Raw genomic sequence first — 15,888 nt, 5'->3', positions numbered from 1 at the left:
CCACTTTAACCCAGAAACGAGGTAGGACCATTCATTCTGGCCAACGACCAGAGCCTGTCAGTCCACTACTGCTCCCAGCAGCTTTTTAGGAATGTTTCAGAATCCCTGAATCGGGTCTACCTGGTTCTAACCACACTTCTGCTCCTCCCCAAGGCTCGCGGATAGTCACCAGAACCCTCGAGATAAATTAATGAGAGTTATTGCCTCTAAATAATTGCCCGATGACTTCCAGATTATTCTTCCACAATCTAGAAGTCTGAGCACACACCCCCAAGCTGCTCTGTGTCAGAGATAACTGGGTCACACGTAAGGTCACGCTTCATTCAGCATTTCCACCTACAAACATAAAAGGGCCAATGGGCTCTCTCACCCCCTGCCCCTTGCCCACTTCTTTTTCCAGACCACCCACTCTCTGTTTGCACTGGTCCTCCAACCTTGAAACCCGACACCCTCCTCTGTAGGAACCACCCATGCTTAAACAAATAAATACCCCAGAGCGACCCACTCCCCAGAGGTATTCAAATAAATGTCCCAGGAAGGAGTGTGGGGGAAGGAGGAAGGGCACTCTGGGCCTTCTCTGCTGGGTGCCTGCCTCCAGGCATCCCTGGGCGGGGGAATCTTTGCAAATATTGGGCTGGTGGTTCTGTGCAAGGCTCGCCACATGACCCACCAGAATGGAGAGGGACTCCATGTGCTAAGAGGTTCTGTAAGTCCCCTCCGGGGAGATGGAGCTCAGGGGAAGGGAGGCAGGGACAGTAGGCAGGGCTCTGTCAAAGGGGAAGACCTCCAAAGCCTGGGGGGAGTCCTCCCTGAGCTCCTCCTAACTCAGCCCTCAGCATTGAAATCTCTCCAACTGGGGATGGAGTGCTAGGTGCCATTCGGAGAGCGGATGGATGGGTGAGTGGGGAGGAACAGGGACCGGTTCTCTGTGACTCAGAAACACTGAGATATAGCCCCGAGACCAGCCTGCAGTGAGGAGGGGAGGGGTGCAGGGAAACAGGACGGACCCGCCAAAGCAAAAACCTCCTTGTCTCTGACTCAGTGAAGAAAACCACCAAGAGTCTTTGGTTTCACGGAATGTGGACAGCTAGGAATAAAGTCTCAGCTTTGTCACGGGTCGGTTGGTCAACGGAGTCACTAATGAAAAGGATTTTCAAGCGTATCTGGGAAGTAAGTAGGGGGGAGACAACGGCTGCTTTAAGAGACACTCAGATAGTTGCAGACCTCCCCCTACCCCTCACCTCCACACCGCCCCCCACCCCCAGGAAGGGAGGAGGAGAGACATCTTGTCTTCGGAAGTTGTCCAAGGAGGTTTTACGGATGGTCCAGGAGAGTGTGGACAAGACCTCACTAGGAAGCTGGCCGAGAGCCACTGGTGCGTAAGGAAGAGGGCAGGGAGAAGGAGCCTGCGTTTCAAAAATAAACACAAACCCCAAAATAAACACTGTTAATGGAAGTGACTAATCAAGGGTGTGCTGAACTTGGTGGTTCTTGATAAGATACAGGTGGAAATGCACTCGGAAAAACTAACAGATTTTTCCCCCCTTTGGTAAACAAAGGGAGGGCAAGGGTGTGGGGGACTGGGGTTGGCGCATGGTTCCACGCGCAGCAGGGATTTAAAACACAGCTTCTCAAGGCCAACGCGACCGACATTTGGGGCTGGATAATACTTTGTAGTCGGGGGAGGGGCTGTCCCGTTCATCGTAAGATTTTTAGAAGCTCTCCCGGCTTCTACCCACATCTGAGCCACTGTAGGGGCTTAGAGGGCCAGACAGTTGGCCAGGTGATGAGGAACATAGGATCTCATGCATTTGAACGTCTGCTGGACGTTAATGGCTGTGCGCTCCCAGGACCTCAGCAGGAAACCACCCGCTGGCCCCCAGACCAACATGACCAGGGTCTTGTCGATGAGGAAGCCCCACGGATGAAGTCCCAGAGCTACACAGCTTCCAAAGTTTTGGAAAAACAGTTGCCATGGCCTCAAAGTTGCCTTGGAGGGGAAGGGGAAGGACTATGACCCATTTCCAAGAAGAATTCTCTAGACAAGTCACACCCAGATGCCACTTGAAGTCCACGGGGTAGACCTGCCTGCCTCGTGGGGCTCCAGATCGAGCCACAGGTAGGACCAACAAGAGTCACTTCCCAGACACCAAGCTTCTCTTGCAAGGCAAAGACTAAGAAGAAGGCAGGGTGATTGCGGAATGGTTTTTATAAAGACACTGTTTTCAGAGACCCCCTTGGCCACCTACCACTTCCGGTTTACAGAGTCTGCAGTGACCTAATCTGTACTCAGCACAGCTGTCCCTTTGGGAGGGGCGGGGTAAGAAGGATTCACCAAGGTTTGAAAGCAAAACGTCAACCGCCTCATTGGCCATCTTTGCTGGCAAGCACCTCCACAATGCTCTGGGATCCCCCTGAACCCAGGCGGCCCACATTCCCAGAAGAGAATCACACCACACGTGATTTTGCGCCCAGGCAGCCTGGCCTGCTATGTCATGAGTCCCATTCCGCAATGGGACAGAAGGGGACATTTACCACGGGGGGGGGGGGGGGGGTTGTCGCTTGGATGCACAGAATGAAAACCACTGCCTGCCTGTCTTACCTGGACAAGTAGAAACTTTCAGATGTTTCTACCTGGCCTCCCTAAGCTCTGTCTGGAGTCGGGCTGCTGGGCTGGAGGAGAAGAGTGATGGACTGAGCAACACGGAGGAAGGGGAGAAGCCTATGGGGCCCGTCCGCAGGCGCTAAGTCCTGGCCTCTCTCTCTCTGCCTCCCCACTCCCCGCCCCCTACTCTGGAAACACCGCAGAATCATCTTCCTCGCTGGCCTGCTGCTTCCCTCCTCAGCAAGCTGCTTTCCACAAAAAAAAAAAAAAAAAAAAAAAGAAAAAAAAAGTGTTCTAAATAGAGCGGAACTGAGAATGGGGAGGCAGCCCGGATGAAGTCCTCCCCTCCCCGGAGAGCCTGGCGTCCCCCATGGAGGGTCGGTCCACCCCCAGCATCTCTTACTCAAAGCATTCTTGACCCAGGAGCGCCCAACCCTGACGGCAGGAGCAAGGCCACCGCGGATGGGTTTTGCCTCTGCACCACTTGGCCTGGGCTGGAGCCCTCCTCCCCGCCAGGCATCTCGGACGCCTTCTCGGGCCTCCTCTCCCTGCATCAGCCCTTGGAGGCAGCACCCAAGGGGTCCTGTTCCAGGCAGGGGCTCAGAGGCCCAGCCCCACCAACGCTCACCGTTAGCTTGCTGCCCCACGGACCCACCCGGACCTCAGCGTTCCCAAAATCTGAGGTCTGAGAGCAAGGACTGCCGGCTCTCCCCTACCACATTAGATTGTGGAATACGAGGCTGTATTAAGTCAGTCCCCGGGTGCTCTCAAGGGGCCCGGGGAACCAGACCGGGCGTGGAGCCCGACACATTTCCCCTCCCTTCTGGAAACGTTCACCCAAAGCTCCGACAAACCCGTCACTGGCGGAGTGGGATGTTTTCCGAATCCAGGCACGGCCCACGGTCCCGTTCGTGTCACCCGTCCACGTGCATGCCCAGAATCATTCTGACGCCAGCCAGAAGGTCCTTCCGCCCTCTGGCCTAAGACTCACACCCATCAGCCCCTCAGAAGACAGGGCCGTGAAGAAGGCCCGCATCAGAGGGGGGTCCAGCTCCCCGCTCCATCCTGCCACCGACTCCTAACCCGGGTGACCAAGCCTGTCGGGGCTTGGTCGCGGACCCTGGGACAGCTGCTCTAGGACGTGTTTGGAAGAAGAGTGTCGGGGGGCAGTCAGGAAGAACGGAGGAAGCTGGGGGGCTCATGGGGAAGTGGTGGGAGGTAGCAGACCCCGCTCTCCACCCCAGGCCACTTCTTGGTGCCTCCACGGAGTTAAACCTGAAGGAATCCGAAGTCAAACGGATTCCGTGACTTGTCCGTGAGTCACGCTACCCTGTCTTTCATGGCCTCCCTAAATTCGGCACCTCCGAGAATGCCAATTGATGCTACCGGGCAAAGGCAAGCAATTTGGAAAGTGAACTTACCTAGGAAGTGGGGATTACCAGCGCGCATGGCTCACCGCATGGGTGGGGGGGCGGTACCTCCTCCATCCAACACGGAAGGAAGACAGAGGGCAGAGGGGCATTGCAGAGACCAGAGGGATAGTTTGAGATAGGAAGATGGGGCCCTTAATCACGCAGTGCATTTATAAGCAAGAATAAGCATTGTTCAGAATTGGAGAGGGAATTGGTTTTTTGTTTTGTTTTGTTTTCCTCTGATCTCATGTTCAGCGTTCAGAGCCCAGGTGGGGTGGGGGGAGCAAAAATAATAAAAAATAAAAAATGATTTCTATCTCCTTTCTTACGAATCTGGTTTGGACCCCCTCAAAAAAAAAAAAAAAGAAAATGAAAATGCTGAAACAAGGTTTTCTCCTCCTCTGGATGAACTGTTTTACAATAAGCTACCTGCTGGGGTCAGGAAACCCGAGCTCAATGTCTTTCCGCTCGCACAAAAACTCATCACGAGGGGGACTCGTACAGAAGAGCCTCTGCGGGGAGACGGTCGCCCCCACACAACCCCTTTGTATCTGTTCCAGCTTTTCTGTGAAACCATGTCTCTCCTCTGCTTCACCTCCTCCCCTCCTCCCTCCTCGCCTCCCCCCTGCTAACAGCTCTGCGAGAGGAGCATGGTGCCCTGCTAGCTAGCGCCAACCATCCACCACGTCTACACCGGGAGGTGAAGTCAGAAGGCGAGCGTGCGGGAGACACTCTGGCAGACAGGGGCGGGGAGGGAACAGCTGCTCCCTGGGCCCCGAGGGGGAGCTTATTTTCTTTCCTATTAGGTGTGTGATGCTCAAAAGGCAGGGGAATGGTCAAAATCAAAATAAATAGCCAGCGGAAATAGACGGCCCCTCCCTGGGAATGGTAATTGCACAGGATGAAAGTTTATCCAAACACATGAGAAAAATGGTGCGTGGTGGAGGACGGCGGGAGCGGGGAGGAGTGATCCTTACTGGAAAGGAAATTTGTTTACAACATCTTATTTGCTCCTGAGCTTTTAATGCTGTGCTGGCCCCGTGTCCTGTAAACAGACCAGCTTTTCCACTCTCCAGCGGTGCCAGGAGAGCCAGCGACCGAACAGCCAGAGCTGCCGCTGGAATCTTGGGGCACCGAGGTCTCCCGGCTATGAGAACCCACGCCCAGCCCGGGGTCCGAGGGAGAGGGGTGCTGGCTGGCCCGCAGCAAAGAAGGGTGTGATGGGAACTCCAGGGGTGGAAACGGGGAGAAGCCTGCTAAGCTTGTGAAATCAGCTCTTCTCTCTGCTCCCCGGGCAGGAGGCCGAAGGACGGGCCTCAATTACCCAAGGTTGGTGTCTAATGGGGTATTGGTAGGGGCCCCGTGGACGGTAGGGCCCCCAGACAGAGTCTGGAGAGAATGTGGCCTTTGGGAGGAAAAGCAGAACTGGCATCCAAGAGGGCCAAAGAGAATGCTGCATTGGGCGTGCACAGGGGGGAGATCCCTGCTCCCAGAGTCAGGGTCCAGACATCACCCCCATCGGTACTCCCTGCCAGCAGCTCAGCTCTCTCCCCAGAACAAACCCAACAGCTCAAAGAGCTTGCTCGCAGTCAGAGGGAATCAGCGAAGCCCTGGCACATCAGGGGAAGCCTGACTCGGGGATGGAGCGCACACTGGAGTTTCTCTTCCCGTCCAGGCATGGAGATCATCTGAGCCAAGAGTCACGGCAGACGGGCCACCGGGCTCCATGTCTAGAGTACAGAAGGCGCACTGCCTGAGCATGGAGTTGTTGGCACCATACGAAGGGCCGTGCCTGCAGGCCCACGGAGCCCCAGGGAGCCCCACAGAGCCCCAGGGAGCCCCACAGAGCAGTGTGAAGAGAAGGAAACTGAGGCCCAGAGAGGCAATGTTACTCCCTAGAGGTCTCGTGGCTAGAGTGGGTGGGATGGTTCCAGCCGAGCTGGTCTGGAGCCAGAGGCCGATCCAGCTAGCCTCTCTTGAAGGTCACTGCGTTCTAAAATGGTCACCAGAGTCCCTCAATTTTTGCACAAAAAAGACCCCTCTGGACCCACCCCACCTCTTCCCGTACCACCGAGGTGTAAATGGGAAAAACTCCGAGGTCTGGGGTGCTTTGTTACAGTGGCACACTGGGACTGATATGGCTTGCATTTCCTGTCTCTCCGGAGATGTCGGTAGAGAAAGTGGAACAGGGTGTGGAGGAGGGGGTGTGTTCCCCGAGGAGTCACGGACCCCCTCAGCTTCGTGTCCTCACCTGTAACAATGAGGTCTCAATACCTTTCATGAAGGGCTGTGAGATTCGAGTGAGGAGCTGTGAAATTGTAAAGCACTCTAGAACACAGGACATGTTCTGTCCTGGATTGCTTGAGCTTTCTTGGCTGAATGTCCTATGATCTCTCTGATGTTTGAAACTGGTGCTGGTGACCGCAGCCCACAGAGGGCACCCCTTTGTCCAAAACTCTGATTCTATTGGTTTGTACAAAGTGAGAAGAAGACGGGAGGTACTTTGAGTTCTTCCCTTCTTCCCAAAGAAGGTGGACCTCCTGCCTGTATCTCCATGGCTCCCTTTTCCTTTCTATGCTCCTGGTTAATCAGAGAAGGGTGGTTAATCAGCAAATGGGAATAGTCCCTTTTTCCCGGAGCCTGCTTGATTTTGAGTGACCCCTCTTCTGTCCTTGCCTTCTGTCCCCAGGTAGTGTGCCCTTGAGCGGGGGATCTGCCCATCACTACCCATCTTCTCTGCCTGTGACTTACTGGGAAAGTTTGCACTGGGGTGAAGGGCAGGCAGCAGCATCCATCCAGATTCTCCAGGAACCCTAACAAACAGTTGATCTGGCAAATGCACCAAAGACTCTATGTAAGATTCCGAAGGCAGGTGACATCTCCTACATGGGCTTTTCTTCCCTTCTATGTTTCCCCTATTAGACGTTGTGAAATTCTTCGAAATTTTGACCTAAACTTTTGAGTTTAAATTTCTCATTCCGACCTTAAAAATGACCCCAGCTCTCAAATAATGAGCATAAAAACAGACGCATGCTATTTCAAGAAAGGTTTCTGCAGGGAAAGCAATCCATCAAGCCACAAGCGCATTTTCTCCACTGTTCAGAAAACACTTTATTGGTGAATAAAGGGCAAACAAGAAACTGGCAAATGTGGTGGGACACGCGGCCACAGGTCATGAGCAAGAAAAGTCAACCCAACATCTTTCTTGTCCATCCCCCTTGTTGAAACTGCCATGCCGTAACTGAAGAGCTCTGAACTCGAGGCCTCTTAACAACCTTGGTTTCGACCCCAACCCTCCCAGGTAAGACTTGGTCCAAGTGATTGATCCATGTGATTTTGTTTTCTGAGAATTAAATGTCAATCACGGTGACATGGGTAGGCATGACCATGGGTGGGCATCTCAGGAATAATTTTCCATGTACAAGGAGTGATCCTGCTCTCAAAAGGGTGGGGGGGGGGAAGGGGAGGGAGGACTGGGGAGAAGGGGGTACTTAAAACAAGTTCAGTGTAAGCACAGTGAATGCCATATGAAAAGTGCTGTGGTCTAGGGAGGAGGGGTGAGCATTTTTTGAGTGCCTATCCCATGCCAGATGCATTAAAAGAACACGTACCTGGTCAAGAGGAAAGAAGTAATTCAGAAAGGCATCCCAGAGAAGAGAGACTGGGAGCCGAGCCTTGAAGGACTAGTAGGATGTCAGTAGCCTGGGTACCCAGCGTTGACCTTTTTAAACATAGACACATCCAGGAAGAATTGCCAGAGGATTAAAAATCATGCTGAGTTCAATCAAAAATCACCACTGGAATGTGAAAAGAACTTTCTTAATTAAGCAATTCCAGAACATTCCCAACTCTTGGCTGTAAGAGGAGTGTTGGTGAGCCATGATATCCTGAACTGGCCCGTAAGGTGCACCCTCTGTGGACCGTTGCCAAGGTCACCAGGCACTTAGGGTGCCCTGTGGGCCAGACCCCATAGTGGTGGGTATTAGCAAGCCCCACCCATGAGGTCCGAGACCCCAGGAACTGCAGTGCTCAGGACAGACTAGCTTTGCACTGAGAACGCTTGAGGCAAGGAGTAAAGAATGTTCCATGTAGGGGCGCCTGGGTGGCTCAGTCAGTTAAGCAGCTGCCTTCGGCTCAGGTCAGGATCCCAGGGTCCTGGGATCAAGGCCCGCATCGGGCTCCCTGCTTGGTGGAGAGCCTGCTTCTCCCTCTCTCTCTGCCTGCCGCTCCCCCTGCTTGCGCTCTCTCTCCGACTGTCAAAAAAATAAATTAAATATTTTTTAAAAGCATTCAATTGGAAGGGGAGGTGAACCATGAGAGACTATGGACTCTGAAGAACAATCTGAGGGGTTTGAAGGGGCGGCGGGTGGGAGGTTGGGGGACCCAGGCGGTGGGTATTGTAGAGGGCACGGACTGCATGGAGCTGTGGGTGTGGTGCAAAAACAATGAATACTGTTACGCTGAAAAGAAATAAAAAATTAAAAAAAAAAGAAAATCAAAGATCTAAATGACTTTCTTTTGTTTATCTTACATTTGGTTAATAAATTGCTTGGAAACTAGAGAGACCAGGTGCCTGTGCAACCCCTTTGGTCTGGACATTTCGCTCCCTGGATGGGGACCAGCCCTGGTTAGACCCCAGGTAGCGTTCCCGGCACTATCTTCAGTGGCTCATCCTGCAGGACATCTGGCTGAGGTCACCAGCCACTGTTCAGCGCCAACAGTCACATAGGAAGGAAAGGTTACAACTAAACAGGTGATGCCTATCTTTTTCCGATGCCCAGATTTATGCTCGGGGCCAAGGGCAGAGGGGGACCCACGGGGACCACCTGGTCCCCAGCCTCCACCCTGGCAGGTGGGCCATTCCGAAGCCAGTGGAAGCCCTGAATGCAGCCAGCTCTGTGGACAGGACAACGTGACAACATGTCTTCCACACTCTGCCTTCCCTATCTCTTTAAAACCCAGCCCTGAGTGGCAGTAATAGCAGGGGGAGGCAGGCAAAGGAGGGAAGAAAGGAGAAGGACACGGAAAACAATTAAAAAAAAAAAAAAAAAAAAACCACACAACCAAAACCCTTTGACAGAACTTGATAACCCGAAGTACACAGTGATCGGTGCCGGACGACATACAAAAGCCAAGAGGCAGGTCCCAGGACGGGTCAACTTAAGACTTAATATTTGCCTTTCGCTAAGCAAACTCATAAATCCCCTCCAGCTGTAGCCACGCAGAGCCCCCAGTTTTCATTCATTGGTTAGAACTATAGGCAGCTCCCTTCCCCCTCGGTCACCCGGGGCAGAGAGCAACCCTTCCCCATGTCTGCCATCAGTCTATATGTCTATTTGCCTTCTCCCTCAACAAACTCAAGTTCAGTGTGACTGATGAGTGCAAACAGCTTTGAAGTATTCTTTGGTAATGGACTTCCCAGGACAGCCCTGCTTTCGGCTTGTGCCGCTGAAGGCAAAGGGAGAAGAGCTACTTGTCAGAGAACAGGGAGGCCTCAGCGGGGTCAGGCGAGGCTGAGAACTTGACACATGGGAGGGATCCTAGAGGATCACCTGCACTGCCCACTTCTGCTTCCCTCTCCCAGTTTGTGGATGAGAAGACTGAGACCACAGAAAAGGGCCTTGGGGCTGAGGTTAAGGTGGGACTAGAGGACAGACTTCCAGACCCTGTGGTTCAGAGCTCTTGCCAGCCTGATCATGGAAGGTCTTACTCAGAAGCAGAGGCAGGGGGACCCAGCCCTGCTTCCCACCAGCCTCACACGAGGGTCTTGTCCAAGGTCAGTGGCCATTCCCAAGGTCACCCGTATGTTCTGTAAACCACATTCCCCTGAGCAGAGGACCATACTTCACCATTAGAACCTTCTATTTCTCCATCAACACTGGGGTTTGGGGGGCCCTTTGAAGAGGATAACAGGTCCCTGTAGGGTAAAGCTTCGATGCCGTGGGGAGATCTCACAGGAAAGCCTGAGCAAAATCCAGGGACAGGACCCTAACTTGAGGTTACGTTCATAACGGATCGGAGTAAGAGGAGCCTGCTCAGCACACAGATGACATGCCTTTCCTCCATAGCTTGGGCAACATCTGATTTACTCTTCGCACATGGAGCAAAACCCAGCAAAGCTTCAGGTCACGGGCTCAGGGAACGATGACGGCACTGCGGCAGTCAGAGACCCAAGAGGCTTCAGGAATCACGTGGCCCGACTCCTCCGTTTTACGGGGAAGGAACGAAGACGAGGGGCTTTCAGAGACAAAATCTCAGATTTCCTCATCTCCCCACTCTGTGCTTTTTATCAGCAGAAGTCACCCTGGATCCAGAAGTAAGAGACCGATACACGCTGGGGTGGGGGGCGGGGCCAGTGCACCTGCCTCAGAATCTCATTAGGAAGTTGACGTTCGTGGTCTCTAGGCAACCCATGAACTGTTCCTCACAATCCTACTGTTTCCCCTACGGGGCAGAATATCATCCCCCCCTCACCCTCTCTCGTCCCTCCCCCACTTGCCAAAAACACTGCCTCCCCCAGGCCTGGGCGATCCCTCGTCAGATGATTCCTGCCTCAGGCAGAGGTAAATCTAGAAAAAAGTGATGCTTTTAGACCACCTTGAACTCTGGGATTCTGGGGTTATATGCGGATGAGAAGATAGGAAGAGAGAGGAAGAGGAGATTGTTGCCTTTGGCACAACAGTGAGACTTCTGGAACCAAAGACCATACATGGGCCATGAATGAAGGGAATGTCTGAAATGAGTTCATCTTTTTAAAAAGAAAAGCAGCACCCAACGCGCTGGGCTAGCCTTCCTTCACCGGCAGCGAAGGCACAGAGTCAGAACAGGGGCAAAGCCTCGGGTGCACGGGGGATCTCAATCTTTGCACAGGGGTAATGAGAATCAGGTTTCTAGACGTTTGCATGCGGATCTCTACCTTAGCAGGCAATGACCCCCTGTGTGGTCACAGCATGCAGGGGGGGTGGGACGAGCCACAGGCTCGCGTTCCAGCACCGCAGACGCTCACGCCCGTCTTTCAGCAGAAAAGATGGAGGCCTGATCCCCTGACAAGAAGCAACAGCTTCGGGATGGCATGCAATCCCGAGAGCCTGGCTTTGACTAACCTAAAAAGAACCCGTAATTTGCCTTCAGATTGTTCTTACTTGTCAAGAACACCAAAAGTTGGGCAGGTACAACCTTCCCATCCTCCTCCACCGCCCACCACCACGACCACCAAGTTCCGCTCCCTTATCCCAGATAAAGTCAGTGTCTGGAGAGGGAAGAGGGAGCTGGGAGGTCCCATTCAACACGATCGGAGTGGAACTCGAAGGTGATCTTTGGAGGGAAAGCACACACTTAGGTCCCACTGACACGCTCTTCATATTTCAAAGAATCCTAGAGTTCAAAGGAATTTCAGGAGGTTCTCCAGCCAACTCCTTCGCTCCCTAGACAAACCCATCTCGACGATTTTAGCTCTTTCTCTCTAGCAAAGACGCAGAGTTTTCTTCTTGGCTCATTCTCCCGTGGTATGTGCATGTCTCTGAGACAGGCGTAGTCTCATTCCCCACCCTTCCCAGTGGCTGTGGGAGTTTTTGTATCCAAATGAACTGCTCTGTCCTTACCAAGGAAAGTTATGAGCTTCACCTATTTTGAATAGGACTGTGTTGGCGAGGAATCCCTGATACCCTGCGTGGCTCCCGTCTCCACTATCCACAGCACCTCTTCTGAGGGATGTGGTCTCAGCTGGTTCATTGTCCCCAGGTTGTAATTCAGTATCATGCCACCCTACCACCCGGGAAACACCTGACGTGGTCAGGACTGGGTGCTTGAGCCAATGGCCTCCATCTGTAGGCTGCCCAGTGGTCAACAATGTGGCCAGACATTGTGGCTCTGATGACAGCTGGCCAGGCCTCTTAAGAGCATCAGCGAGCTATGGCAGATAACAACAGCAGACGCGATGTCATCAAGCCACCCAGGAGGGTGGCCAATTATTCTGGTTTGCCCAGGACTGTCCCAAGTGTATCAGTGGAAGTCGTGTGTCCCCAGACATCTCTCAGCCCAGGGCAAACTGGGGCAGCTAGCACTCTTAGCTCATCATCACTGGAGAATTCTAGAATCAGGAGCAGTGCGCCCTACTGCTGAGCAGAAGATCAGAATGACATGGCGTCAAGAGTTCTTGCTGTGCCTGGAAACTGTCTAGAGAATGGATGCTCGAATGGCTTCAGGCTTCTAGAAAGGCCTCGCGGGGCAGCAGCTGGGCAGACTGGTCCTGTCTACCTTACTTCCAGAGCGGCTTGGAATAAACCCACATGAATGGAGGTGATCTAAGTGGGTCTCTGGTCCTTGAAACCCCAAGGACTCTAACTGGTACGACGGACTTGTGTGCACCTCAAGGAAGACCAAAGCCCACAAACAAGACTTATATTTCAACAGCAGGACACGGCCTCGGGAGGCTGTCCTCGCTCATTTTGTGGGGACTCTGAGAGGCCAAGAAGGACGCCACTGCCCCACTGACCGGACAGGGAAGTCGCTCCGGGGTCACAGAAACACATCACTACAAGGAGGAGAAGGTCGACGTGTATGGCCTTAATTCCTTCTAAAAAGGGAAGTCGTCTGTTTGCTTTAGCAGGAGAACAAATGGACGTTGTTGGTCCTGTGACTGAGACAATGTCGACTCTAGAAGGGTTTTCAGCCATGGGCACGGCGGCTCTGGAGGGAAGGAGCAAACAGGACTCGTGTCTCAAGGGGCCCGATCTGCCGTCAGGAGTGTCCTCGGGGGCGAAGAGGGTCGACAATGGACACACCAGCTCTGGTCGCTAGATGGCCTGTGATGAGGCACCAGGCGCTGGCATGGGCCCCAACCGCCATCTGAGAGAAGGGGTCTTCACAGCTGGTGGCGCGTCTGTGTCAACAGAAGACAGCTGGGAAACGGATAGAATACTATGTCAATTATACATCAAAATGACTTTTTTTTTTTTTAAAAAGAGAGAGAGAGAAGATAGCTGGGATGAACCCACAGCATTCATTTTTTGGCTCTTCCAGACAAACACCTGTGTGAGATCCAAGCAAAGAAAGCTGGACATGGGGGACCCCAGCGCCCCTACAGGAGCCCCCTCGAGGGTCCTCGACCTCTGAGGTCCCAAATCTTCTGCCCTGACCTGCATCGCTCTGGAATCCGAGGGCCCGGATCCCCAAAAAGCAAGAGGACATTCTACGCTGGTGCTGCTCACATAGCAACACAAACATCGGCCTCTTTAGAAGGAACAGGAACAAAAATTAAAATCCCATTTGACCTGAGTGTGGTTAACAATTCACTCTGTATCCGGCTGGAAGATAATGGAACAAACACGAATTACCGAGTCCAAAGGCACAGCAGACGCGGGAGCTGGGGGGCCGGCGAGGGTGTGGTGGAAAAGCCTTTCGGTTTCCGGGCATTGGGGGCAGGGGAGACGGAGGGGCAGCCGCAGCAGAGGAAACGCTTTCCACAAGGAGGAACGGCAAGGTCTGCGATGATGCTGACTCGTCTGGCCGGAGGTCACGTCCAGCGCACATGGGGCCGTACACAGACTTCTCTCCTCAGTGCAAGGGTCTTTGCTTTCTCCTTCAACGTCTTCTCAAATCCACAAGTTTCTTCATTCTCCAAAACAAGAATTCTTAATCAGATCCAGAGCTCTTGCCTCTTAAGAGATGGTCCCATCGTAGCCGGGTCCTTTGCAAGGTCGTGATGGCAGAGCTTGGCTCCCGCTCGCTTCCTGGTGGGAAGGGTGAGCGAGACAGAGCAGCCCTTAGCCGCTCCCCCTTGCCGGGCCTGCAGACCGAAACACAGCATCAGAGTTAGGTTCTGCCTCCGCCCTTTCCGCAGTGAGCTCGACTCTCCTGTCTTTAGTGCGTAACGCTCTAGCTGGTGAACAGATCCCGCAGTGCGAAAATCACTATTTGCGCTAAGACAGAGAAAGGAAAAAAAAAAAAGGAAGGCCTGTTTATACCACTCAAGGAACGCCCCCTACACTGAATTCCCACCAGGAACCCTCCACACGGATCTCACCGCTATACCAGAGAGCTGACTTAGACACACAAAAGCAAAGCGCTGAACACAGCCATCCCAGAGGAACTGCAGGCTTGTTTTCCAGCCCGTCACGACCTTGTCCGTGAGATTTGGCGCAGGGAGCAGGGAGGTGTTAGGTCACCCACTTTATAGACGGGAAAACTGAGGCACGGAGGCTGCCGGTGTTCTCAGTACAGGATGGCAAGGGCCTGGTCCCTATCCTAATGTTCACTTGAGCAGGGACTTTTGTCTGTTCTCCCAAATCCCTTAACAATGAATTAGGAAATTATCCAGAACTGATGGGGTCCCTTGGAGGACCTGATCCCCCGCCATGGAGGAAACGGGAAGACTCAGCTTAACACGTTTGCTTTCTGAATGCTGATGGCAAAGAAGCCAAGATGGGCTTGGGCTCCACGTGCTTTCCTGACTTCCCACCACCCCATGTGATTCCCCATTGCCGAGGGACCAATATAGTTAGTGCCACCAAATGCCCTCAGGGGACGTCCCCATTTTAAGATTGATGGGGCCCAGCGAGGCAAACAAGGGGCCTACTCCCAGACACAGATAATCCAGGCCTCTGGACGGCGACGATCACCATCCACCCCCAAGGAACGTGGACACGTGCAGATACATCCATTCCCCAGGACCACTCCGGGTGAGACGCTGTGGAACTGTTCCAAGAGCAGACAGGCAAGCCCCACCCTCGCAGGCCTCGGGAGAGAGGGGACACTGACCAAGCACGAGGCCAGAAGGACATCGACAGCGGTGGGACACACACTGGAGATTCTGGGGGCGGTCTGGGCTAACTGGCCCCCACCAGCACCCCCTGCAGGCCTTCGGGGGTCGCTAACAGCCTAGCCTGTGCAGGGGTGCTGTCCTTCCCGTGGGCTTTGGCTACCCCGCTGGCAGGGGTGTGTGCAGCTGCTGCGACAGCAGAGACAAGGCACTGTCAGAGACGGGACGAGGTACCAGTGAGGGCCTGCTCACGGGAGACCGGGCAGAGAGAACGCAGAAGGCTTTCCTCTGCGGGAGAGCTGCAGGGAGGGGGGTCTGCGTGTGAGAGCCACCGACCCACGGAAAACCAGCCAGCGTGGCCCACGCAGAGGCGCTCTGGGGTCCCGAGAGGCTCTCTGATTGTCCGCCAAGGGGAAACCATAAGTCTCACCCGGGTGGAGCCCAGGCCCTCCAGACACTCTTTCGTTTGGACCTGAAAACACCCTGAAGAGCCCCACAGTTCTGCGAACTTGCCTCCGGCCCCGTTTCCCCTCCCGGGCAGCCACCCTCCGCGCTGTCTCACTGAGGGCCAGAAAGAGCCTCTTCCCCGGGGAGACGCACGCAGCTAGCAAATTAACTGGCAGCAGCGGGCGAATCACACAGGGACTTCCTTCTTGTTGCCGGGTAACTGCGTGCACTTGGCACGGGGACGTTAAACACAGAGGGGAATGTTGGGAGGCATTTGCAAAATAAAATAAAAAGCAAAACATACAACACCCCAGACTCATCCCAGCAGGCAGACTGAGCCAAGGCGGCTGGGGGTGGGGGGGGTGGGGGGTGGGGGTGGGATGGGGTGGGTGTTGCGGGGACAAGGGAATCATTGCAGGAAAGGAAAATAAAGTTAGGACAGAACCAGCCCAACGGAGCTTAACACTCCGGGCCCTCCCGCCTCCCATAAACTCTGCTACGTGTAGCATTTGAATTTGGCCAAAAACACACCTCCAGGAGCCTAGAGAAAGGCGAGAGGGGGCTCAGAGATTAGGAAGAACCTGGGGGGTTGCAAGGTGACCTAGAAACCCGCAGCCCTGAGGGTTTGCCAAGCCTGCCTCGGGGTGACTGTTCCTGCTGCTTAC

At 53.9% G+C, this 15,888-nt stretch overlaps 1 long non-coding RNA gene across 1 annotated transcript in view; it reads right to left on the bottom strand.

The window, feature by feature from the left end:
* Nucleotides 1–8,569: 8,569 nt before the first annotated feature.
* Nucleotides 8,570–15,888, bottom strand: part of LOC125086827 (uncharacterized) — a 40,416-nt gene continuing 33,097 nt past the window's right edge. The window contains exon 3 of the long non-coding RNA XR_007123269.1: nucleotides 8,570–13,804. This is a non-coding gene — a long non-coding RNA (uncharacterized LOC125086827). The remainder of the gene's footprint in view (nucleotides 13,805–15,888) is intronic.

The sequence above is a fragment of the Lutra lutra genome, chromosome 16 (genome assembly GCF_902655055.1).
Source record: "Lutra lutra chromosome 16, mLutLut1.2, whole genome shotgun sequence".
NCBI classification, from domain to species: Eukaryota; Metazoa; Chordata; class Mammalia; order Carnivora; family Mustelidae; genus Lutra; species Lutra lutra.
The sequence above is the reverse complement of the archived record's forward strand: the minus strand, read 5'-3'. Positions and strand labels throughout refer to the sequence as shown.